The 26,885-nt window shown below is 34.7% G+C and overlaps 1 protein-coding gene across 3 annotated transcripts in view; it reads left to right on the top strand.

Annotated features, from left to right (window-relative positions):
- The window catches only part of TBC1D5 (TBC1 domain family member 5), a 447,679-nt gene that overhangs the window by 26,209 nt on the left and 394,585 nt on the right, over nucleotides 1–26,885 (top strand). Inside the window, exon 1 of one of the 3 annotated variants that reach the window (XM_019629010.1) lies at nucleotides 5,943–6,028. The exons of the other annotated variants lie outside the window; for them this stretch is intronic. The gene's annotated coding sequence lies outside the window, so the exon portion shown is untranslated. Of the gene's footprint in view, nucleotides 1–5,942; nucleotides 6,029–26,885 lie in introns of those variants that run through there. 3 annotated transcript variants of the gene reach the window in all.

Raw genomic sequence — 26,885 nt, 5'->3', positions numbered from 1 at the left:
AAATTTATTAATGTATTCTTCAAATTGGCTTTGTTTTTATTTGTGTATCTCTACCTGATGAGCCACCAATACAAGAGCAGGCTTGCATTTTAGAAAAATTGCTCTAGTCTTTTAGGATGGATTGGAGGTGCGACCGTCACTGGAGGCATCAAGATCACAGAGTATTTTTTAATGTTTTGTTTTTGGCAGCTATCTAAGTGAAAAATGATGACTCTGAATTAAGACAGTGTTGGTAGAAAGTAGGAGATGGATCCTAAAATGTTTAGGATGTAGGTGTGGAAAATGAGGGGGATGAAAGGGTCTAGTTTCTATTTTGTGATAAAAGCATGACAGTGTGATTAAACAAATGAATTAGAACAGGAGTTGACGTAAATCTGGCTCATGGATGAAGTTGGCCCAGCCATCCATTTTTCTACAACCCACCATCCAAGAATGGCTTTTACATTTCTAAATGTTTTTAAAAAGTCAAAGAAAAATGGTATTTCATGACACATGAGCATTTATGTAAAATTTAAATTTCAGTGTCCGTCAATAAAGTTTTATTGTAACACAGCCATGCTCTTTAGTTTACAGCAGAGTTGAGCAGTTAAGAGAGAGGCAGACCCACGAAGCCTAAAATATTTACCATCTGGCTCTTTACAGAATAAGTTTGTCCATTCCTGAAGCCTAGAAATACCCTCTTTTCCATATCTTCCTCATTCCCATTCAGTCTGGTGTTCATAACCATTAATTCCTTATGGGACTGTTATTTTAAAATCCCTGTATTTAACTACATGAATTCATCCCAGTTCTTGACTGTTGATGTTTGACTACATTGAAACCCATTTCCCATGCAAATTTTTTTTTTGTCTTTTGTGTATGATCATTGAAAGCTTTTGAACAAAAAGTCCATTTGATATTGACTGTATGCTATTAAATCAGTGGTTTTTCCTAAATGCCATTCAGACAGTCTTGGCCATTATTATTGTTAAATTGTAATTTAAGGTGATAATTTTATATTTTATAATCTGTTATGTTTGTGTTTTCCATAGAGGTTCCTTTTTTTTCATGAACTCACACTGCAATTTAAGTAAACAAATAGATTGTCAAAATCATTCTGAGAGCAAAACTTATGAGGCTTTGGGAGTAAGATTTTGGTTTTATTAAAGATTCAGTGTTAGCATTGACTTTCTTTGCTTATAATGTCATAATTTATTGATATGTTAAGGTACTTTCAAATGGAATTTAGCAAAACAAGGTTTCTTGAAAAAAGTCTAATCTGGTAATATGTTTATAGATAGAATAATTTGGCTGTGTTAAAAACAAGACAGCAGGGCCAAAATGGAGTCTTTTATGCTAAGCCTCATGTCACCAACCAAGATTTAACTTAATTACAGTTTCAGCTCCCCTGAAAGTGGAATCCTAAATCAGTCAATCAGGAATTGCCTAGTCACACTAGTTAGGTAACCTGCCTGATAGACTCCTTCCTGTCATCCTTGAAAGGAAAGTGACCTTGCCATAACTGCTTTTTTGCCTAGTATACCTTCATCGTTCCCACTCCCTTCTGCCTATAAAAGTCTTTCATTTTGTACAGCTCTTTGGAGCTCCTTTCTTTCTGTTAGATTGAATGCTGTTTGATTCATATGTGTTGAATAAAGCCAAAAAAAATCTTTAAAATTTTACTCAATTGAATTTTCCTTTTTAACAGCTGTTATAATCATATAAATGCATTACTCTAATCCACAAGAGAGAGAAATTTGTATCATGGGAATTTCTAAAGTTCTTATAATATCGTTGTGCTGAGTAATTAGGAAGCCAGGACTGACCCATCCTTAGGAGTTCAAGATGACTGTTTTGTTTTGGTATGTGGCTATGTCTTTCTCTGCATCTGCACCTTGTCTGATTTACCTAAATGTATGATATTTGTGCCCTGACAAATTATAAAATGTTATCTTTTAATTTCTTTCGTTTTGTGATGGCTGTCACTTGTGCTCAGATACAAAAAAAAATGCCAAAAGGTGACCACCAATGGAAGGTGCCATGAAACACAAGCAAAATATAGCTCCAATTTAATGCTTATTAGTAGTGAAGCACATCGTTAAATTTTGGTTTTTTTATTTAGAGGAGTGATGTATTGACACACAAACTTCTTATGCCATCGATTAACTACATCCAAATGGGAATGTTAAGTCACTTAAGTGATGTGTGTCAAAGGAGCTGAGAAAAGAGGACCCGCCACTCTTCTTTTCCCAAACACACAGGTTTCATAGCTATCTTGTTTTAAATTTTTTTCATTGGAAATTTCATAACTTTTATTGTAATCAATTCTTGATTTACACTCATCGATCTAGTTTTGTTACCAACGAGTAGTTAGAGTCACACCTGCTCTTTGACTAAAGACTGAAACATTTATCAATGTACAATACGCTTTTCATTCATGTTAAGCAAACAACTTTTTATTTTTTATTTTGTGTTGAAGGAGGAAGGTATTTTAGGTTGTGTGACATGTTTTGTAGCAGTATAGACATTTAAATTTGCTTTGACTTTTCCTACACTTTTTTACTTTCCCTATGTAGGTGTTAACCAATGTCTTAAATGTTTTTGTTCTTGTTTAATTGTTCACCCTATTCCTACGTTTCATAGTCACTAAAGTAATAGAAATGGTCATTGAGCGTAATTCACTTTTTGTATGTAAATTATTGTTCTAAGGGCAGTAAATAATGGTCATCTTTCGCTCTTAAGGAGTTTTATAGCCTGTAATAATCATTTAGGGAATATATGCCTATGTAGTTAGTTAATAAAAATAATTAAATTATCAAATTTGAAAATGAGTTACCCTTTTGATAAATTAGAACTGATTTAAGATTATCCTTTAAAAATGTCACCTATGATCAGTTGCATTCTAATAAGCTTTTAGAGATGAGAGAGATAGGTGTGCAGCAGACATGTCATGCTCAAGCCCTGTGCTATGGAGATAACTCTGGTATTAGTACGTAAGGATGGTGTTGAGCGGGGAAGAAATCAGAGGTGGGAGGCAGGCTTGTAGCTATTGTAATGTCATGGTAAGCGATAGGGAGAGACTGAGCTGGGTAATGAGCGGTAATTAAGAGAAGATGATGATGAAAATATAAGTAATGGAAATGAATTTTAAACCATTGGAAATGGCCTTTTTTGGGGAGGAGATAGGGAAAACACTTAAATATCAGCAATTTCATATGGCTGAATGTAATACAGTAATTATCAACTTGAGTTAGTAAAAAAAACCACAACTTAATATTTGAAATAAAGAGAAAAACTGAAGGGCTGTATTATTTATAAGGGAAGGGTCAGTGACAGTAAAATGGAAAGATTTTCTGAAGAAAGTTGATGCGTTTTCCAACATCCAAAACTTACATGCCCTTTTCGGATTTAGCTCAGACCCCAGTTGTGTAAAGCTTTTACTAACACCCAAGCGCAGAAAAGTGCTCCAAGATGGGGGAGGATAAAGAAGCTGTGTCTTCATGTGTCAGCATTTGTTGGTTTTCTAGAATGTGTTTCTGAGTATCACACAACAAAAGAAAAAGGAGAACAAAAGAGCAGCTGGATCTCTGTGGTTCTCCTCAACCAGGGTATGTTCAAAATAAGCCTCTTGGGTCCAAGTTCCTGCCTCCAGTCCTGTTTCCTTGTACCGTCTCACTGCCCTTGAAGGACATGTACTAGCCCCAGCCCCTGCGAGCTTCTCCACCCATTCCATTGGCTGTAGGCAGCCTGTGAAACTGACGAGAGCTCCCAAATTACTCCTCCATGAACTAACATACTGTGATTCTTTTTAAAAAAAAAATTAAATATGTTTTGGGATGTTTTAAAAAGAATGGATTCGTGAAATGGTAAGTAATGGGCTTTGATTAAGGACTATTTTTGTTGACTGATAACCTCTTCACAGTGTCCTTGAGCTATTGTTTAAGTTTTAGGTTATTTTATTCAGTCTTTTCTAACCAAATACACTTGTACTCCTGTAGGGTTGGATCCTATATGATAGGCTGAGTGTTTAGTGAATAGATGCTGATAGAATTTAAAGGCACCAATGAGCAGTTGTCCAGAGTTGATTCGACTTCTGTTGAGCACTTAGGGTTTTTCCAGCATTTTGCTTTTATAAACAATATTGTAATGAATAAGCTTGTACAGATCCTCAGTTCCATATTTGAAATCCATAGGGAGACTAGGTGTGTTCTGGAATTCAGAATTTTTTGGATTTTGGAGTTGTTAATGTGATGCATGTTCCAAAATACAGATCATTTTTAGTGGAGGCAGCACCAAATAAACAAGTTACTATTCTTGATGGAAAATATATGAGTATCACATTGTTGACTAAATAAAGAGTATAAGTAGTTTCATAGTAATTAAAGTCAACTTTTGTTACCAAATGCGTTTATATCAAAGTTAGGACATTTGCTTTTCATTTTTGGAGATTGTGGACATGTGCATATATGTATTTATCCCAGTATTTTTGTGGGAATAATTCCAACGTGGATTTTCTGGATCAATAGAAAATGTATTGGTAGTTTTGTTAAATAAATATCCCCAAATTCCCCTTCCTAGCATTGTACCTTTTTCTACTCTTACCAGCAACGTGGGGAGGAAATGCTCTTCTTTTCCAGTATTATTGCTAGTCTATATTGTCAGACTTGGATTTTTGACAGTCTGGTAAGTGAAAAGTAGAATCTCATTGTAGTTGTACAAAGAGCATTTTTAAAGATAAGGAAATTCATATGACTTTGGTTCAGGTCTTTTTGTATTGACTGGTATTTAACAGTGACTGTGAAGAATTTTTCAATAGCAGCAGGGACACATGTCTTTTACCCTGTCTCTCTCTTGTCCCAAATATGATGGTCCAAGGTTATATTTGTGTTCAGTCTCTTAATTCAGTAATCAGTGAACATTTTACCAGATAGTCAGTTTGGGGTTCGTCCCTGAGTATGTATAGTCAAAGCTTATTTTCTGTCCCCCAGGCACTCTGTGGAACTAGAACATTAATAGTGAACCAAAACACTGAAAAATACAAATTCCATGTTAAATGTTAGGAGACACTGTTTCTCTAGCCTAAGGAACTTTGGAATTGTCTTAAAACTCATTTCTATCTTTAGACTTCTAACCTGTTTCTTCTTACTGGAATAACATTTTTCTAGACTCCCATCAGCAATGGACTGCTCTCTGTCACTTAGCTCTCAATTTCGATGTTACCTTTTCAGGTACCTGATTACCAGTCTGTAATTGCCCCAGTGTCTTGCCAGCCCATCAGCTGGTTTTATTTTCATCATAGCCATCAGTACCACCTGGTGTTTTTATATTTATTTATTGTCTTTCTTCTGCCAACGATTTAAGCTCTAAATGATCAGTCCTGGTATCTGGTTTAGTGCTGTGTCCCAGGGCCTAGTACAGTGCCTGACATGTGCTGCATTTTTAGTATCTGCTCCAGGAATGAATGTTTTCCTTCATCCTTTGCCTTTCTGTTTGCTACTTCTTTAGAATGCTCTTTCCCTCAGCTCCCAAACTCCTATTCATCCCTCAATACACTGTTTTATTGTGGAAGGAAGATGATGTGTATAGTTTGATTTCATTCAGAAACTATATTATTTTAGGTCTTCTTTGAAACATTTTTAAAATTTCTTGATTTGAAATCCAATGTTGAGGCATAATTCCGATATTTGAAACTTAAATTTTGGGGAGTTTGGAGATGTTTTAACAGGAGTGAGCTTTGCCCTTCCAAGTTGCTTCCTTTGCTTTAAAAAGCTTGCTGCTTTGATATTTCTGTGATTGTTACCCTTTTTTTCCTTTTAAGATTATAGGTCCTTGTGTTAATCATTTGGAAGGACTGGTGTTCTTTGTACTCAGATTTTAGTTACTGAATAATAGTGTTCACATGAGAGACGGCGGCGTAAGGGAAAAAGTGTTACAGGAAAACCGCAAATCTATACTATTCAGAAATAAACCTTCCCCGTTCCGCTGCTCAGGTGTTGCAGATGTTGAAGATGATATCCACACATACCATTTGTGTTGGAAAATAAAAGGGGTAAGGGCAGGAGTTTAGGAGTCAGAAAAACCTCATTTATGAATTTCTTACCATTGTAAGTTTAAACTAGACATTGTGCCTCATTTTACTATGCATTTATTTTTGCTGTTTATATGTTTTATGTTTTGATCACTGTTCAGTATTTAAACTCCTTCAAATGTGCAAAGATTAAATGTTTAATAAAAATTGCTTGTTGTTTTCAACATCTGTGTTCAGAGAACAATGGCCCACTGGAGTGCAGAAAGCTTGTAAAGTTTTCAAATGTATTGAGAATGACAGAAAGTTCAGTGAAGAGTTTGCTTCCCTCATTACAGAACTACTTCTGTGGCTGCGATTACACTAAGAGCATCTTTAATTGCTTTAAAATCTGAATGCATGATAAGAATGGATTAATTTGATTTTTCTGTTACTACAAGTAGCAGATGGTTTATGTCTTAGGAATGCTCATGTTGTAAAATGAGATCCCCAGCTCATCTGTGATTGGTCACTGTTAATGAAGCATGCTGTGCTGATTATTGATTTAGAAAATGAGGATGACATGAGTATTGTGTGTGTTGCTGTAATAAATTAAAGAGGAGTATTTTAATAGCCAGCAGACATACACCTTAAATAACATGAAATATTTGATTTTCTATTCAGGTGGTCTCTGCCCTGTCAAACTAATTTTATTGTTTATTAAAAAGATATACTTTTATAGTTTCAGCTAACAAGCAGATGGTCGTCTTTACTTATTTCTGTTTTGTATTGCTGTATGACCGATCAGATGCATGATAGGAACCCAAATTAGCTTGTTGTCTGCACAGCAATGGTGTAGCCATGGGAGGAAATCTTCTGCAGAGTGTGTGTGTGAGTGCATGCTTGTGCACTCACTCTCTTACTGCTTCTGTTACTGTTTAATCCTCATTTGTTTCTAAAATAAAGCTTTCTACTGGAAGTTCTTTTTCATTGTTTTAATTTCTTTTTAAAATAAATTTTTAAAGGACGAATGTGGGAGGAAAATAGTTGAGATATTGCATTTGTTGTTTTTAGGCAGTTTCATGTGAACATTGATGCGAATTTCCAGTCCTTTCTTATTGCAGACACATTATAAAAGTCAGAGTAATGACAGTTGACTGATGGTTTTATTTAAAGCTTTCTATATAGGTGATATTTGGTGATGTCCACAGATATGTCAGTGGTCTAACTGTACGGCAAATACTAAATTTAGTTAATCACAGCAGGTGGATATTATTTAATATCTCTCATTCTATTTCCAGAAGGCTGAATGCTCTGTTTTTTACTTCAGGTACTAAATGTATTACTTATATTGGAGTAAAAGGTTGGAAGTTATTTTGTGACAATTTCTGGTTTATAACAGTTTTAATTGTGGCCATGACTTATGCATTAAAGATGAAAGCACTTCTTCCCCTTGACCGTGGGTAAGACTATGGAAGGAGACATTCTGTGGTTATTTTTTTTTTAACTTTGTGTGTGTACACTTGCATTTTTAATTTTAAATATTTGTTGAATTCTATGTTACTTTTATAGATGTGTTTCAATGCAGATGAACATGGCCGTTTTTAGCAGTTTGGTGTTATTTCAGAGTGATTTAATAAATTGAAATTATAAGCAGTGGAATCACAGTTCTAAAGGAAACTTTTAGTGCATGTAGAGATAAATAAGATAAGGGGAAATTAATATTTTTAAATGGTCCAGTTTTAACCCTCAATCTTAGCCTTTTAAAATGTCCTCATAGCAGCAACAATTTTCCTATTAAATACTTTAGTAATAATTACAAATCACATAGAAGGGAAGAGACGCAGGGATTTAAGAAATTTGATTTGATAATAATGTATCATTTACCCATATAAACAAAATGTTAGTCTACGTAGTATTACTTAGTCTACATAACATGAAGGAGGTTATCCCCCTTCATATAGACTATTGAATTGGCAAAACCCGTAGAGGTTGGGAAGTAAAATAAATGAATTCTATGTTTATGTGACAATTCATTTAGCAAAAGGATACTAGAAAATGGTTTCTTATTAAAACACTATCTTTATGGGAGAGCAGAGTACAACCTGTTGCATATTTGTTGAATAATTATAGTGTGATTTTTCTTTAGTACTTGAAACAAAATTATAAAATTATTTTCCTAGTCAATTAACTGTTAATATCTATTTTTGTCTGTTTATTTATCATGGGGAAAAACCATTAAAATTTAAAAGGTCTTGTTTTTAGATTTTCATGACTCGTAGTAGTGTACATCACTGGTAGAAAAATGAGTAGAGATACCTGCTTTTGTTTAGGTCAAACAGTACAAATCAGATGTGGAAAGAAATTTACACCTGTTAGAAGTATTACAAAAATAACACATTCTTTGAAATGGTTTAAAATTGATGACCAAAGTTATTAGAATTATGACTGTCTAAAATAATTATTTAGAATAATTAAAAAGTATTTGGGAAGTCCTTTGGGATTTACCTAAAAATTTATACTTCAGTGAGCTGAGAAAGTGAATTTTTTAAATCTATGTACTATACTTTAATGCATATATATCCTTTATGATATCAACCCAGATAAATGAATGGCTGTACTATTTTTCAGTGTAAATTTTTTTTATATTCATAGCTTTAATCTTAAAGTGACTTGTTACACAGAGGGACAAATTTATCATCAACATCTTCTATTCTTTTCCATACCATGTTTATTTTTAATGTATTTTCTTCCTTCAACAATAGTTACAAAGAATCTAGAAATATTCTTATGAAAACCACTTTTTCAAGGCAAATGTTGATTTACTGATAATGATGGCTAGTATTTTTATTAACATTTTCCTTAATGTACATACTGAATAGAGGATGCACAGTTTTTTTTTGAAATTTCTTTTTGGATTTGAAATACAAAACACTGCTTTTTTGAGGTAAAAGCAGTGTAGGTAGTACTGAATAACTTTGGAAGTGTTTTCAGAAAGAGAAATGATCACCACTAGGCACACTTGTTTTCTGCTGTGTGAATTCTAACACTCTAGGTTGGAATATGTCCTATACTGAGTTCTACAGTTAAATGTTTTAAATCTTAGCCAATATACTTTTTTAATGTTTTTTTGTTTTGAAAAATGGAAAAGAAGTAAAAGAAAAACTTGACAAGATTGTAAGCCGGTCAGCCGCGTTCCTCACATCTTGTTCTTCCCAGCAGTGAGGAAATAGAAGAATTAAGGTTTCATAGATGTCTCATTGCACATATTGCAGTAAACAGCTATAGAATTATATCATGAAATCAGCTATCCTCACGTGCAGTGTGATCAGGTTGTTACTATGGTAACATTTCCATTTGTGAATTTTTGTAGAGTTAAAATTTGTAGTCATCACATCATACTACCATTGGCTCTTGATTTTCATGTAAATAAATCACTGTGCTACCTGCATGCTATTAAGTGGCACCAGTCATAGCATTTAACTACCATCCATATACTCTAGGCTGGGGAATCAAAACTAGGAAAATGAAATAAATGAGAACATTTTGCTAAATTACATTTTAAGACTGCCCTGATGTTGCTGGTAAAATTTTAAATGTTTCTTAAGAGGAGTAAGAGTATTGCCAGTTACTCTCTGAGACGCTTTAGTTTTATAAGTATATGGTATGAAATGGGTTAGGCGTGGGAGCAGTAGCAGGTAAGGAGGGCTTTAGTTTATCAGCTAACTGATTGCCAAATCCCCAAGACAGAAGTAATGACCCTTCAGGGACCGAAATGATTCATTCTGAAAACTGTCCCCTTTCATTTTATCCTTTAATATTAACTGTTTCAAATTTGTTCCATTTTCAGATATTCCAAAGTTGTCCTGCGTATTTCACTTCTGATTATCAAACCAGACTCTAATATCTTAGATGAATTTGGATGAAAATAGCCTGTAATGTTTCCTTGTATCACTTACTGTATTCTTGTAAAGATTCCTACTGTTTTTGTTTTGTTTTGCTTCCTAAAGCCCCCTGCTGCTGTTGATTACACCTAGATCTGCTAGTGATTGGAACTGTTAAAAGGCAAAGAAGCTGTGGCTGGTTGCTGAATCACTTAATTGTGGGACTAATAAGAGATGTTCTCCCCAGGCCCTGCAGGACAGAATGACAGTAGAGGATTTTGTATTCTAAGAAGCCAAGAAATACTCTTTCTCTTTAATAATTTTTGAAGATGTGAAATTTATTTACTGGGTGAATTTATTTGCTTGTGAGATAAAAGAGGAATATCCGCTGCCTGTTTGGATTCCTAAACTATTTAACTGAATTCTGTTGAGAGGAAAGAAAAAGGGAGGATAAATTCTACAGGAAATTTAGTGCTAACAGTTATTTTCCCCTGGCAATTGAATGCTATTAATTTTTATAAAGATAAAACAAATATGTATAAAAATGTTAATTCAGTAGTTGAGACGTTGGATAATAGTATGGCAAGAAATTCAAAGTTACGTTTTCATTTGTGATTGAGGGCATGTTTGTAAGCCCAGTGCACAATATAAAACCAAGCTGTATAAGACATAAGCTTCCCATAAGAAGTTTACATGTAAGTTTTGGAATCTAGAGATAGGATTTCCTCGATAGCCACGGGTGTTTTATGAAGCATCCACAAATTAAGGACAACTCTCAATTTGTACTCTCATTACTTCAAACTTTGAGATAATTAGCCCTGAGCTGGACTTAATAAGATTATTTGAGAGGGGATTGTTAAGCACAGGTGTATTAAATGATACTCTATGTTGTTGCTACTCTTTCTGTTCATTGTAAATAATTGCTTATTCTTTTAAAGACATTTCAGTTTTCTAAGTGTGAACTAAATCAGTGGCTTTAGGTAATTTGAAGTTATATACATGTATCAGGAGGTATGATTGACTATAACTTGAATAGGGAAAAAAATGAATGTCCTTTTAAGATACTTATTGAAACATTTTGATCAGGGAAAGTACATGAAGTGTGCTGTTAGGAAGGGTGCTGCCAGCAGTGCGTACAATGGGTTGGAGAGAGAGAGACCAGTTAGAAAGTTGTGCTAAAGACTAGGCAGCAAGTAATGCTGTCACTAGGGTGGTGGCAATAGAAATGAATTCATTTTGAATTCAGTGTTGATGTCTCTGTGTCTCCTTTGTTGGTGACTCATTGAATCAAACATCAATAAACTCTGGAAAAACTGCTGAAATCTTATTAATGACTAATGGATAGTTATGCCTTCCTAAGTAATAAACCATTAGACTGAAAGCTCCTTGAAGGCAAATACTCATTTTTGTGGTCTCAGCACTTGACACAATATGTTGCCTATAGTAGTCATGCAAACTTTTAAAGTGAAAAAAAGGCAAATAAAACAGCTCTCGTGGGGATTTGCCAGCACTGCCATAACAAAGAATCACAAACTGAGCGGCTAAAACAAGAGAAACGCATTGTCTCAGTTTTGGAGGCCAGAAGCCTGAAATGAAGGTATTGGCGGGGTTGGCTCCTCGGAGGGCCGTGCAGGATGGATGGGTTCCACGCCCCTCTCTTCAGCTTATAGCTGGCCGTCCTCTTCCTGTGTCTTCACGTCATCTCCCCTCTGTATGTATTTAAATTTCCCCTTCTGTAAGAACACCAGTCATATTACATTAAGTCCCACCTTAATGATGTCATTTTCACTTGATTTCCAACTTGAGGCACTACCTCCAAATAAAAGTTACATTGCAGTACTAGGGGGTTAGAACTTAAACATATGAATTTTGAGGGATCATGATTAAACCCAGAACACCCCTGTTTGAAGTTAATATGGCTTATAGGCCAATGACTAATGGCACATACACTTAATTAATTGAATAATAAATATATTTATTCTACAGTTAATGTCAGTATAGCGACCCAGAGCTATATGTTCTTTTGCAAGTAATACCATGTGACATAATTTCCACCAGTTTACTTTACTATTTTTTCAATTTATATCTGCAATTTGACAGCTTATCATTGTACTGGTTTCCATCTAGTGGCAGAAGTAGGAGATGGGAGGTTAAGTTTAAAAAGTAAAACAGAGCTAAATTCCTTATCTCCTCTCCCGCTTTACTTCACCTTGTTTAGAATAATCTAAGTCATCATCCACCCCTACTACCCAGACTTCTTAAGTTTTGAGAAAACAAGCATTATTATCTAAATATATTGGTAATAGCAAGATTATTTGTATAATGTTATAACATTACAACAGTATTGCTAGCAGGTGGGTTTTTATGTACAATTTTACAAACAATTTTGATCTAGAACAGATCTGCAACTGTGGTCCCTGGACTAGTAGCTCAGCTTTATCTGGGGACTGTTAAGAAAAGCAAATTCTTAGTCTCTTTTTCCAGACCTGTTGATTAGAAACTCTGGCGTCCAGTAATCTGTGTTTTAATAAAACCTCCAGGTGATTCCGGTGTATACCAGCATTTGAGAACCACTGGACTGAATACAAGTATAATACCTAATTTTATTGTTTTCAATAATTACAGAAACTTAAGTTATTTTTTCTCTCTAATATTCTTTTGGTTATATTATCCGATACTGAGACTATGATTTGGAATACCACCCAAAATTATTACATTATCTTTATGGGAAACCATTAATCTCTATTGTTGGTTTATTGTGTGTCTTTCTAGAAATGTTATATGCATGTAAGAGCAAATACTACACTCTCTGTCTCTATATGTCTATATATGTATTCTTCTTCACTCTTATTTCCCCACCCTCTATGAATAGTAAACCAGGACCTTGCTATTTTCACTTATCATTATAACTTGGACATCTTTCTGTATCAGTACATTTTGTTTTTGTTTTTGTCTTTTTCTTCTTTCTTCCTTTTTAATAGCTATTTAGTAATACCACTGTATGCATGTACAATAATGTAATTTAACAAGTCCCTAATTGATGGACATTTAGGTTGGTATTGACATTTTGCTATTTTAAAAATATGTCAGGGATATTTGTTTGTGTGTGTGTGTGTGTGTATGTGTTTAAGTTATATCTATATAATTTCACATGCATGCAGGTATATTTACAGTATAATTTCCTAAGACTGTAATTATAAGGTCAGAGACTTCTAATTTTCATAGCTATTTCTAAATCACCCTCCACGGAGGTTACACCAATTTATAACCCCTCTAACAGATACAAGTTATTGTTTCAAAAATGTGTGTTTTTGAAGATGCAGCTACACTGTTACACAACAGTGTTATATTTTTGAAGCAAACATTTATGTTCTGCTAAAAAAACAAATACAAAGCTTACACTAGTGTCTTTTAACATACATGATATAAAGACTACTTCATAGTTTCTTATATTTAAGTTATGTTTTAGAAACTTCTTGATGCATAAATTGAAGATAGAATTGAAGATTGTCTCCACTAATCTGAAGTAAATCTGCATTTAGTGATTCATTAAAAAGTAATTTTTACATATCTGGAAAAACATATCTTTGAAATAATTTTTGGTTTACTGTCAGTGAGTACTTGGACAATCTTTAAATGTGGGGATTATTTGAGAAACTACATATGTGGTTGTTTAAAAAATTATGAATTTTTTTTGGTAACCGCCATAATCTTTTTAATTAAAACTCTTTTTAGGTTTTTCATTTATGCAATAATTTTTCATTGGTTTATATTGTGTTAATCATTTCAAAATCTAAAATGAAGCAGTAGTGAGACATAGATCATTGGGTTTTTTTATGTTTTTAAAAACATTCTATACTCCCCCGCCCCCTTTTTTAACACTCTCTTAACTTAAAACTACTAAACAGATTTTTATTTTAATCTTTGGAACAAAAAATGTTCTCTTGGGCTGATATCAGTACTTTCTATGCCAAGTTACAGACCGGAATCTATTTTTATAGGCCAAGATAGAAACCTCTGAAAACCAGAGTTTATAATGGAAACATCGACAGGCCCTTAACTATCACAGCACACATGGCACTGCTGAAATCATAAGGTATAAGGCACAAGATTTCACATGCTGGGCGAGCATTGTATTTTTCAGCAATTGTATTGTCAAATGCTTTTCAACGAGGATATAGTAAGCATCACGTGCAAATGGAAGTATGTTAGGGGCCATAACAGCACATTGGATAGGCCTGGTTTTTGCCCTCCGGATGCTTGTGCCCAAACACAGACACTGAGAGGTACTTGAATAAGACCTGTTGGGAGATGGCCTTGTGAATGGATTTGGTTGAAGAGAAATATGTGAATTTCTGTATCTCTAGATTTAATTTGTGGTACAACCCTGACAATCCTGCATGTTTTTGCCTGTAGGTCACCATGCCTGTGTTCTAAGTATTATTATACTGCAGGTAAAACTAATCAATTACATCTTTATTTTAATATTACTGAAGAAAGTTTAAACTTTATATTATCAAACAATCAAGTAAAGTGAATTGAAACTTACCGTTTTACTTCCTCTTGGAGGGATCCTATTGGGGTAAAAAAAATAGAAATAGCCTTCTTCAAGGACCACATTTGATTACTCAGCTTTATTTGATTAAAGAAAAATCATTAAAACAACCACCCTGGGCCCTTGAATTACTATGCTTTGTTTTAGTTATATTTTACTTTAAATGGGGCTAGTCCTCCTACCATTAATTAATGATTGCTATCACTTAACACTGAATGAATGACCCTACAGTGTAGTGATTGCTTTAAATGTTGTCCGATGCCTAGTTGGGAAAATAGTTAAAATGGTTAGTGATATATAATTAATGTTTGAATGTTCATGAAGGGTTGGATTCTTTCACTTGTAACACCAGCATTTTCTTCTCTCTTCTTTTCTGCCTTTTCTTTATCTTGTTAAATGCTGGAGAGAAGTAGAGGTGTTATGTCAGATATGCTATCTCAGAAGCATTGTGAAGTGTTAGAGAAAATCAGTATCTTGTGGGAAGATAATGAAGTGATAGTTTGTTGCTATTTTGCGAGTACATACTGCCAGAAGGAATGGGTAAAAGGAAGATGTTAATTTGAACCGGAATCAGATTTTCTGTTGTAGTTTATAAATTTTCCTTAACCCTTTGACTTATATCTATAACCATTTAATTAGATTTAGATAGTAGACATACTTGCCACCCTCACAGGTATTTTTTATTTATCAGACTGGTTTTCTATTAATGAAGAGAATCTGGACAGTTTTTGAGTAATTTAAGGTTTTTGGATCTGTGATTAAATTTCTTCCCCTAATGTGTTAGGAACTACGCTTTTATATCCTGAAAGATGGAAAGTTTCTCAATGTAAGCTATTTAATTTTGTGTAGTTGTACTAATTCTAGAATAGGGGGCCCTCATTTCATCTTTTGCTTTCTTGATCTATTTCTTTAGGGAGGAAAGTCAAAATTCTAACTCTCCTATCTACTTCCCCTTGCCATTGCTGTACAAAACCTTACCACAAGGTTTCAAAAAATAAGTGTTGATCTTGGTTATGTAGGTGAAAGATAGAATCACCTCCTATTTTAGAAGTGCCATTTTATGAGGCATTTCACTATGATGGGAAATGAAGGTGTGTGTATATTTTATTTACACATACACGCACACAGAAGCAGATATACAGCCAGATACTGAGTTCTTTGATTTACAGATTTGTCTGCTTTATAAATTATTCAGGAAACAAAAGAACAATAACATGAGCGTACTACTCCACGGAACCGAAATCCAGAATTGTTAGAGCTGACTAAACTTTGACTTTTGGGTGAAAGAAGTCTGGGAGCCACTAAAGACTTGTTGACCTGTCAGACCGTTCACAAAGTCTATTCTATACTATTAATAAATTTACCTGAGCCGGCCTTACAGCTAGCAGTTTCTGAGCAGGTTTTAGGAAGGATAACATTTTTAATCAATGGAAGAAGAGACTTAGATTTTGCTTTGCCGCTGTGCCTCCGAAAGCGGATTGTGTGAGCTGGCTTCCGGGTCTCCTTCCAGCTCCTCCAGTGCTCATCCGCTTTGCATTCTCTCATTAGGACTCAGCGTGGCAGAGGCTGGGCTAGGAACTCCTGACCTTCACTTCAGTAGGTGCCGATTACTCAGGCACAACCCAATGTCTTGAATTAATGAAATTTATACTTTCTGATTTGGTTTCAGGCTTGGACATTGTTGCTTTCTATATACATTGACATTAATGGGTCAAATAAGCTAGTGTTCTGTCTAAATAGTTTATCTTTTAATTGTAGGGAAAAACAGATTTAGGGAATACTGGAATGTAGAAAAGGAATTTACTTCTAAATTAAAAAAAAATTGAGAATGTTTTAGAACTTAGGTAAATAATTGGGAAATTGTTGTCCACTTAACTTTTCAAGAAAATATAACTATTCCAGAAAAGCTTTGGTCAGTGGATGGTATTTTATGCTTAATTTTGAACTATATGGGAGTGCCTTGGGAACTAGGGAATGGAGTGGCTCTGAGAGAAAGGGTTAGTTCCTGTGCTTTTAAATATTATATTTTCTTTCTCGTAACTTCAATCTAAATTGTGATCACTCCCTCTAAAGAGAGAGAAGTGAACAATAGTTGCTTTAACTTTGTTGATGAGTTTAGCTGTAGTCATCAACACCCCCCAACAGGGTGATTGGTGTTTTAAATCTAGGTGTGTATTTGTACACGTGTTCCTACTGAATTGTATGTTTTTTAGGTTGGATCAATTTTTACCTGTTTTTAAAGCAAACCAGATTTGTTAAAAATAAAAATGTACAATTAGCTTTTCATCTGAATCGTCCTCATTTAGGAGGTGTCACTGTTGCATTACTTTCCATCTACAAACACGAGTGCCTTTTGTGTGCCGGGCACTATGCTGGCATTTTCCTTTCACTTGTGAATTCAGGGTAGCAATAAACCTTTAAAAATATATGCAGAAGGAGGGCGAGGGCTATAAATCAATCAATCAATCAATCAATAAATGAATAAATGAATGTATATATGTAAATACATCCATAGTTTCTCTCACACTCAGCCTCTCCCTCCCGTTTCTTCCCTCCTTCCTCTCTCCCAATTGCCTTAAGTACAATCATGGAAAGACAGAAGCTACAGGATGTATGTAACAGAGATCTGACCTAATTTAGGGGAGGAGGGGAGTGTCAAGGAAGATCTCATTCAAGAAGTGAAACTGAAGTTCCCTTCCTCAGGCAGAAAGGGACACAGAGCTGTTCCAGGCTGGGAAAAGCCTTTATATCAGCCCTGAGGCTGGAATGAACTGCTCGGTAGGGGAGTTTCTAGATAGCGTGGTTGGAGTCCACATGGCCCAGAGACCGATGAGCAGAAGAGAAGCCAGACAGTTGGCCAAGGGCCACACAGGACCTTGGAGATTTGCTAGAAATTTCAACCCTTGAGTGGTAACTTACTGAAGGATTTTAAATAGGGAGAGTGATAGGATCAGATGTATTGTTTTAAAGATCGGTCTGACTGCAGGGATGTTGGTTGAGGGGGCCACGAGAGAAATGCCGGGAGAGTTGTCAGGAGGTCTCAGCGCTGATCCAGATGATGGTAGCTTAGATTAGGGATGCTTGAGAAGGATGGAGAGCTGTGCATGGGGATGTCCAGGATGTGGAAGCATGGGCGTCTGAAAGACGTATAGACTGATGATGTGGGTGGCTTTTTTTTTTTTAATGTTTTGAACTAGCTCCTTCTTGCTTGAAATTTAAAGTATTATCAAATATTTGTATTTCCAGTTGATTTGTTTTCATAAGGGCCCACATAACTATCTGGCTTTTGCACAAAATATTACAGTACTTACTTGCAACTTTTTGTGGCTTTGGGAGCTTATTGATACATACGTTAACAGAGTAGGCATAAACAAGTCCCCTTTCATTGTCCTCCCCTATAGATCTTCAAAAAGTCTAGAAAAGGAGGTGGGGGGGGCTATAGGAATAGAACAAAAAAGGTTAGCAATTTTGTATAAGGGGTCTAAACAGACCCTTGCATATGTAAAAGGATCACAGACGTTAAAATTTTACTGTGTAAAATAAAATCCAATTACATTTAGTATTGCATTTTATTATCTTATATGGTTCTCTAAGTTTATTGATTGATTGACTGTAGGTGTTTCATTTCTCCAAAAATACTAGAAATATCTTCAGGACTGTCATCTGGCGAGATGTCCTTTGTGTGACTTAGCTTTCCTTCTTTTATTATACTTTTTTTGTGTTTTTAATTGAGCCTGTTTAGGTTTCTATGGTGACTCCTTTTTACCCTATCTTCCACCTTCTAATGTACCGTCGTCTGGATATTATATCCAGGACTGCTATTTACCTTTATTAATAACCATTCTGAGGAAAGGCCCTTTTCTGAAGAAGGCCCTGACTGGATTGCCCCAGTGCCATGCTTTTCCTGATTTGAGAAATATAGTATGATCTTTCCAAAGAGTAGAGCATATCTCATTCCCCTGAGCCACAGCTCCCAAGACTTTCCATCCCACTTCAAGTGTAAACCGGAGTCTTTCATTGCCTTAAAGGATGTGTGCCCTCGTCTCTCTCCTGTCTCCCCTCCTGTTTCTCTCCGTTCGTTCTCCGTCCTTCCTTCTTCCTTCAAAACTCCCAGCTGTTTCCAATAGCTGTTTCCATCATGTTCTGTCCCCAAGTTATGTGGCTTGTTCCTTCACTTTATTCAAATGTCACTACCTCAGAGGAGCCTTTCAAGACTATACTTTCTCAAATCAGCTCCCAGCCCCCAAATAAGCTCTCCGTCATGCCCCATCATTCCCCGTCCCCTTATCCTTTCTACAGTTTTTCTTGACATTTTTTTCTTTCTACACTACTTGACTGGTGAACTATTTCTTATCGCTGGTTTATTTTCTGTCTTCCCTTAGAAGGTCAATTCCCTAAGGATCACTACATGATCATCTTGAAGAGTAGCTTCTGGGACTTGGGGAGGATTCAACAAGAATTTATTAAGTTGAATGTATATTACACTTGCACAGCCCCTGCTTTCTCCATCTGCTTACTACCCTCTTTCCTTCCTCAGTAGATATACTGAGAAAACATTATATGAAACTATTTGTAATGTATAAGGTAGTGAACAAATCTTAAGAGGGCACTCAAAGCATCCATTTTTTTTTGAACTGTAAGTACCATCCTGTCTTTGGGCTTATTTTAATAACCTGTACAAATATATCCACCAGATTAGTGACTGTGATGGTCATAACGACGATAGCTAACATTTACTGAGAGCTTACTATGGATGTGCGAGGTATTCTGAGAATATCATGGGTATTTGTTTAATCCTCACAAAAATGGATGTTTCCCATTTTACATTAAGAAAACTGAGGCGCAAAGAGTTTAACCAACTTGCCTAAGGCCAGATAGCTAATAATGACTCTTCCTCAATTTGAGCCTATGAAATATTACTCTGTCACTAGTGTCAACAAAAGTAGATTCTGGAAATTTTCTTTTGTAGGAATAGTAAAGTATGATAATGGGAAGAAGCGATGCTTGTATAGCCTCGTGGAGCTTTTCTCCTCCGAGCTGTTCTTCCGCTCTTATTCTCTAGAAGAAAGAAACCCTCTGTTTTGTTTTCTTTTATTTCATTAGATGTAGAAATGTGGTATTGACTTTTACATGATCCGGTTTTTGAATTTATTCAATTTAACAGTTCAAAACTGAATGAAAAGAAAGCAGGGAACATTTCAGAGAGAATGGAGCAATTGAGGTGAACTTTAAGAAGTGATTGGGGGATCTGGTCTGATGGTATTCATTCATTCAACAATATTTACTGTCTGTTATTTATCAGACCATGAGAATAGAAGAATTTTTCTGTTTGTTTTGTTTTTTGTTTTTGAAGAAATGTTTCAGAGAGAGGAATGGGTTGGGATAGGTTTTCCTTGATCAAAGCTAGTTGGCCAAATAGAGGCAGGAAAACATTGGATGTCTTTAGAGAATGGAAACATATGAAGGAGAAGATTACAAAGATAAATGTGGGTAAATTATTAAAGATATTGAGAACCTGTAGGTATATTTATACTTCAGGCATTAAGAAACCACAGACATTACCATATTTTATTACCAAAATGGATTTTTCTGAACAGTAGTAAGCTTTATAAAGTAATGTAACATGAAACAATGGATTATGAGCCAAAAATAGTTTTATTAATAGTTCTGCTTCCTAACTGTATGAACTTGAATGTCATATTAATATTTTTTATAATTAAATATTTGTTAAAGGATGTATCCTCATTTAAAAAAAATTAAAAGCATACATGCATGTACAAACTGAAGAATCTCGCTTTTCACATAAGTTCGCATAGCAAACTAATATTCATTATTTTACAAAATAATACAGTCATACTATATATATTTTGCTACTTGCTGATTTCAGTATCCTTTGTATATTTTCTACATCAGTGCCTTTATATTTTTAATACTGATGTATTATTCTATTTCTGGATTACTATAATTTATAAAGCTAATTCCTTATTGATATATATTTAGGTAGTTTATAGCTTTTGACTATTACGATCAACCCCTTTCTGCATAGATTTAGCTAAAGGATATAGCAGTAGGATAAATTCCTAGCAGTAAATTGCTGAATCAAAGGGTATATGCATTTGTAATTTTGAGTTACTGCCAGATTGCTTTTCAAAAAATTTCTACTTTTATAACTAAGTTCATCAAAATCAAAATGTATATTTCTCTACATCCTTATGAACACTAGGTATTATGTACCTTTTCTATTTTGCAAATTTGATGAGTGAGATACATCTTAATGTCTTAGTTGACATTTCTTTAATTATGAGTGAGGTTTTACATTATTTCATATACATACACACATGCATATACACACAATAACATTTTCTTTTTCTGTGAACTACCTGTTTATCTCCTTTATTCATTTATTTAACTACTCTTCCAGTTTTGTCTCATATGCTTTTTAAAACGGGGATTGATACTCTTCTTACTCACTAGATGGTTGGGATGACCAAAGAAGGTAGTATTTGCAGTGTTTGTTAACCTTTTCTTCATTATTACTCTCCTAGAAAGCCTCTAAATTTTTTTCCCTAATCATCTCCCCTTCCTGTGAAATTTTAATACCACAGATACACTGTGTATCTGTGTATGTACTGTGACCATTTGGAGGGCCATAAACTCTTGTAATATGCAAGATCCTCCACCCCAACCCCAATAACCATTTTCTCCGTCAAGGACTGTGTCACTCCTGTTCAGAATGCCTGGTATATGTGAAAGTTTTGTAAACTTCAAAGAGCTATTTAGATATAAAGCTTTATTGTTAATAATTTGCATTTTATACGATATTATATGTGTGTTTTCCAGCTGCCTTTTTCTCATTGTGGATTTCCCTTTTGCAAATATAAGCATTTACTATTTTGTTTTTCATTTTGCTGCCTTTGATAACAATCTTTCTCGAGTTGACCTCTGATCAGCTTTCTCTGCCCATCTGTGCCTGTCGAAATGTTACCCTTTCCTCAAAGCCTCTCCTGGATGTTCCCTTTCTCCATGAAGTCTTTCTAGCTCCCCATAATTATTCCTGACCTCTTAGATTAAAGCTGTTATAATACAGCTCCTTTTCTGTGACATTCTGTCTTCTGTTACGGGGTCTGTGTATTCTCCGTGTTGCCACCTCCTGACAGATTGTAAGGACGTGGCCCCCCTCTGTCCCCCGGTGTTCCTGCCCCAGGCCGTGTGCGCAGTGGGGAGTGGGAAGGGGCGTCCTGCACGAATCCGTGTCCCAGCACTTAGCGTGTGATCCTAGGTTGCGATTCTTACCTGCTAACCACACTGTGCACCTCGTGTATAAAATAGGGGAAGTAATGACGCCTTTCTGATAAGATTGCTGAGGACATTGAATGTGATAATAACATAAAGCACAGTGTCTGGTGTTTAGGAAGCATTCAGTAAAATATTAGCAATCATCAGTACTGCAAACATTTCTTAAGCACAGAGAAAGACAAATTATTATAATCATTTCTCTATCTTTCTTGTTCAGAATCATAACCTGTTATTCATTGTACCATATTTATAAAGGAAAAATTTGGTTTCCTTTAAATCTTTTTTTTTCTGTATGTGGACCATCTAAAGTGTACATGAATGATGATTTAATGTACAGTGCACTTTTGATTTTTCAATACTGTGTTACAATTATGTATCCATGATTTATTATTTTTTTAAATCCTATAAGTCATTAAGTAAAAGATAGCCCAGTTGAAAATTGGGCAAAAAATATGAACAGGCAGCTCTCAGAAAAGGAGACCCTAAATGGCCGGTAAACAGATGTGAATGCTTAATTTTATGTGTCAACTTGACTGGGCCATGGAATGCTCAGAGAGTTGGTTAGAGATTGTTGTGGGCATTTTTGTGAGGATGTTTTGGATGAAATTAATATTTAAGTGAGTACAAAGCAGATTGGCCACCATAATGTGGGTGGGCCTCTTCTAATCAGTTGAGGGCCAGAATAGAATGAAAGACTGACCTTTCCCCCAGCGAGAGGAACTCTACAGCCGACTGACTTGGATTTCCATCTACCACATCATCTCTCTCTGCCCGATGGCCTTCAAACCAGAACACAGGCTCCTCCTGTCTGCTGGCCTTCAAACTAAAACTTTGGCTCTTCCTGGACCTCCAGCCCGTCTGCCCACCTTGCAGATTGAATCTGCCAACTTCTGAATTTGAGAGCCGATTCCTTATAATAAGTGCCTCTAAATAAACAAACAAACCTCTCTGTATATCTATTTATATATATATATATAATCTCCTATTGGTTCTGTTTCTCTGGAGAACCCTAATTAATAAAACAGATGAAAAGATTTTCAATGAAGGAGCCAGTCAGGAAGATGCTAATTAAAACCACTATTCAGATTGGCAAAAATAAAATGGCTCATGATGCTAAGAGCTAGAAAGGAAATGGAAAGTAGGGACTGTCCCATAACAACACATAATTTAATACAGCCACTATGGATAGAAGTTTGGCGATATTTTGTTTGAGTTAAAAATGGGGAAATGCGGGCCGGCTGAATGGCTCAGTTGGTTACGAGCTTGCTCAAAAGTGCGAGCTCTGAGCAACAGGGTCGCTGGTTCGATTCCCGGCCCAAACTGAGCTTCTGCTGAGCTGCCAGGATGGCTGAGCTAAAAAAAGAAAAAAAAAATGGGGAAATGCTTTGATCCAGTAGTTTTACTTCTAGATTAAAATTACTGAATTTGTCATCAAAATAAGATACATTAAATGTTAAAGTATGATATCTTAAATTTTACTTTTGTTCTAACATCATTCTCATGAAAATTGTTTTATGACCCTTTTTTATACTTGGTTGCTTATTTAACTGTGTATGTGTCCTGCCATATGGGCTCAGAATTGCCATTTTGCTCAGACTTCTCTAGGATGCCTAATAAAATTATTTTTGAAGTGGGATGTTTTAAAGAAAAGTATCAGGAATTTCAGCCACTGTGTCTAATATTAAATTCTGGTGGTAGCTAAAGAATACAGATTCATTTTTTTGGTGCTAAGACTTCCGTCAATAAATTACTAGAATGATTCTATAAGGAATAATGCTGGCATTCCGGGAGGATGTGTATGCTATTTGCGAATAATCCATATCATATTAGAAGGGAAAGTGTTAGTTTCTCAAATATGAGGAAGAGAATAGATTGTATTACTGTATTTTTATAATTAAATTACATAACTTTACTGCTTTGACCACTTATATTCAGTTATCACATTTAAATAACTAGTGCCCTTTCTCAGCTATTTAGTAAAAACTTAGAGCTTCACACTACTTTGGGGAAAGTTTTCCTGCTATATTAAAAATAACTGGCCACCTTAATCTTTCACTTGAAATTAAAATATGTATTTATAGTTTTTAAAGTTATAGCATAAAAACATTTCTTTGCTAAGAAAGACTTTATAAAAATGTACCTAAGTGAAAGTGAGTATATTTGGACTGGTGAGAATGAATAATAATTCATTCATGTGGTTTCAAAAGCCTCTTTTTATGGGAAAAATTACTTTAATAGGAAAAACTTTATGATAACATCACTTAAAGTGCTTGATCCTATTTGTTCTCATTAGAAATTAAGACAAAATTTCCAGGCCTTAAATAGTTGTCAGACTCTTCAGATATCTTATTTAATTCAGTATATAAATAGAACATTGTAATTCCAGTGAGTGTGTCATTGTTTTACAAATTGCAAAGCATGGCATGAAGTTTGTCAGATTATCAAAGTTCTAAAAGTTATACAATGATGTCATTTAAATCAGTACGGTAAGAATTATAGTTTTCTAATTTAATGTACTTAAAATTTTTTTTTGTGGCATGAAATGAAATTTGGGGATATTATGCTGCTATCTTCTGCAGAAGTGTATAAAGGAAAGAAAGAAGTATATGTGTTTTCTAGTAAAATTCTCTCACAATTGTGATAGGTTTGTGTAGCCCCTCTGTAGTCCTTCGGTACCCACATTACTGTCTGTGTATTTATTCATTTTGTTACTTTTACCCTTTCGTAAACCTTTTCATGTTCTTCATTTGTTCTCTATGGAGTATATGGAATTATTACGTTTTTTAGTATGCTTTGATGACTTGAAAAATTCTTCAGTAGTATCCACAGAACCTTTCTTGATGTTTTGTGACATAAAGATATTCTGTGAGCACTATGTAGTCTCTTGTCTTTTTAAATTAGCCCTTTCTTCTTCATGTATCTTTCATTTTGTCAATGCATTAAGCATTTCCTCTCATAAAAATGAAATCTAAACAGTTTTATTCTCATTTTGAGGTTCTATAATGTTTACATTTTTTAAGCTGTTACATATATATCAGTTTTCTCACATGGACATCTAAGTGGTTTTAGTGCTAGAAAACATAGAGACAGAAGTTACATGCACATAGGTCTGCGTTGGGTAAAGATGGAACCATTACAATCAACATGGATATCATAAGTTCTAAGAGAAACCCTCAAGTCATATCACTTTCCAATAAAACTCAAATTGATTATTTTTATAGTAAGTTTTAATATTTTAAATGATTGTCATTTTCTGTTATGTAAAATCTCTATATATTTATATGCCATTGAGTTGGGGAATTGGAGTTTTCTTCACCTTTATGAATAATGATGATCTATCATAATTGAAACATTTCACATTCATGCTAAAGCTTCTTGGTTCTTATGCCCAAGTATATATAAGTTTCTACTCCATGGGCAAATAAGCCAGTCATATTTGAAGTTAGTAATCAATTAAATTGGAAATTTTCATATGGAGTGTAACAGTCTTCACATTATCCATTATTGAAATTTTTTTAAATTTAAGGTTACATTTAGAGTTTATCCTAACTTAGATTCTTGAGCAGTATCATGCATGTTAGCATTTTATTTACAATATGAGTATGAAAATGTTACAGATTTGAGAATAGTCTAAAAAATGCACAAAGTTCAATTTTTTTTTTTTTTTTTTTTTAGTTTCTACATACACCCATGATTTTCAGGGGTAAAGATAATGTCAGTATAAGAATAGTCATACACTCTGTCTGCATTCACCAGGGTCCTCAGTGGCTCATGGACTTTTCTTAGGATGTTTAACTTTTCTGCTATTTGATGTCCATTCAGAAGTTTGTTTGTTCATTTGTTTATTATCGTGTTTCTTTGTAGTTCCTTTGCCTAGAGCAATTGAAAAACAAGTTCCTGTGGGGCTGGGCAGTACATTTGAGTAGTACATTTTGGTCTTTCCCATTAGCAATCAGATCCCAGCGCTGGAAGAACAACTCTTTCTTCCTTTGGGTGAGTTCTTTTGGGAGCTCATCCTTTTAGAGTTTTGATCTTATTCAATTCTGGAGCTTCTATAATAGACATACCACATATTTTCCCATAGATGTTAATCTTTATTTATCTACTTGTTGGGTTGTCAGATAAAATACATGATACGCCTTTAAATTTGCACTTCAGATCAATGGTGAATACTTTTTAGTATAATTATGTTCCAAATATTACTTTTGTTTTTCTGAAATTCAAATTTAACTGGGTACCAGTATTTTTAATTAATTAATTATTTCAATTGATTATTAATGCTAAGTCTGGCAGCCCATTTCCTGGGCTCTTTCCTCAATAAACTTTGAGCCTCTTGAGTGAAGGGTGGGGATGAATGTACCCTAATTTATCTATACCTAGTTTTCCTATCCCCATGATAATCAGTGATTTTTATTGATTGAAAGAATGTGCTCTATAACTATCGGTAATGCTTCTTTATCTGAATATATATAAAGCAACTTTGCTGTACTGAGTTTTCGCTTTTACGTGAATTAAATTAATTGAAAAATCGTGTTTCAGTGAATAGCTGTAGATCTCAACCTATATTTAAAATTTTTTTATCTTTCTTTCTCTTCCCTTCTCGTCATCATCTCTCTTCCCCTTCTCTTTCCAGCTCTTATTATAATTACCTAGCATTAACAGCAAATGTGTGCTTTAGTTAAATTATTCAGAACATTTATTTTACTTGTCAAAGGTTAGATCAGGTTGTTGTTTGAACTGGTAATTAAATGCAGCCTAATATGCTCTCATATTTATATGCACTATAAGCTTGGTTCCTCATCATTCTGTATAATTTTATGATGTTCAAGGCTGACATTTCAAAAAGGTTTGATTTCATGGAAAAGAAAACATTGAGAAATCTAGTTTGTTACCTTATATGAGTATCCAAAGTTATGTTTGAAAGTGAATACTACATTTCAACCATATTTTAACAGGCAGTATCGTGGTGGCACTTTTCACCAAGTAGTGTATAGAATTGAGCTCAGTGCTTATTAAATTTGCCTTTGATATGAGGGTCGATGCAGGAGTACTTGGCCCCCAGTAGATGTTCAATATGTGTTTGTTAAATGAGTGTTTTAGGTCATATTAAATAGTATGGGAGATAGTTCAGCTCTTGTAGCTCCAACAGTATAATCTAAGGTGATAT

The sequence above is a fragment of the Hipposideros armiger genome, unplaced genomic scaffold, assembly GCF_001890085.2.
Source record: "Hipposideros armiger isolate ML-2016 unplaced genomic scaffold, ASM189008v1 scaffold_823, whole genome shotgun sequence".
Taxonomy (NCBI): domain Eukaryota; kingdom Metazoa; phylum Chordata; class Mammalia; order Chiroptera; family Hipposideridae; genus Hipposideros; species Hipposideros armiger.
The sequence above is the reverse complement of the archived record's forward strand: the minus strand, read 5'-3'. Positions and strand labels throughout refer to the sequence as shown.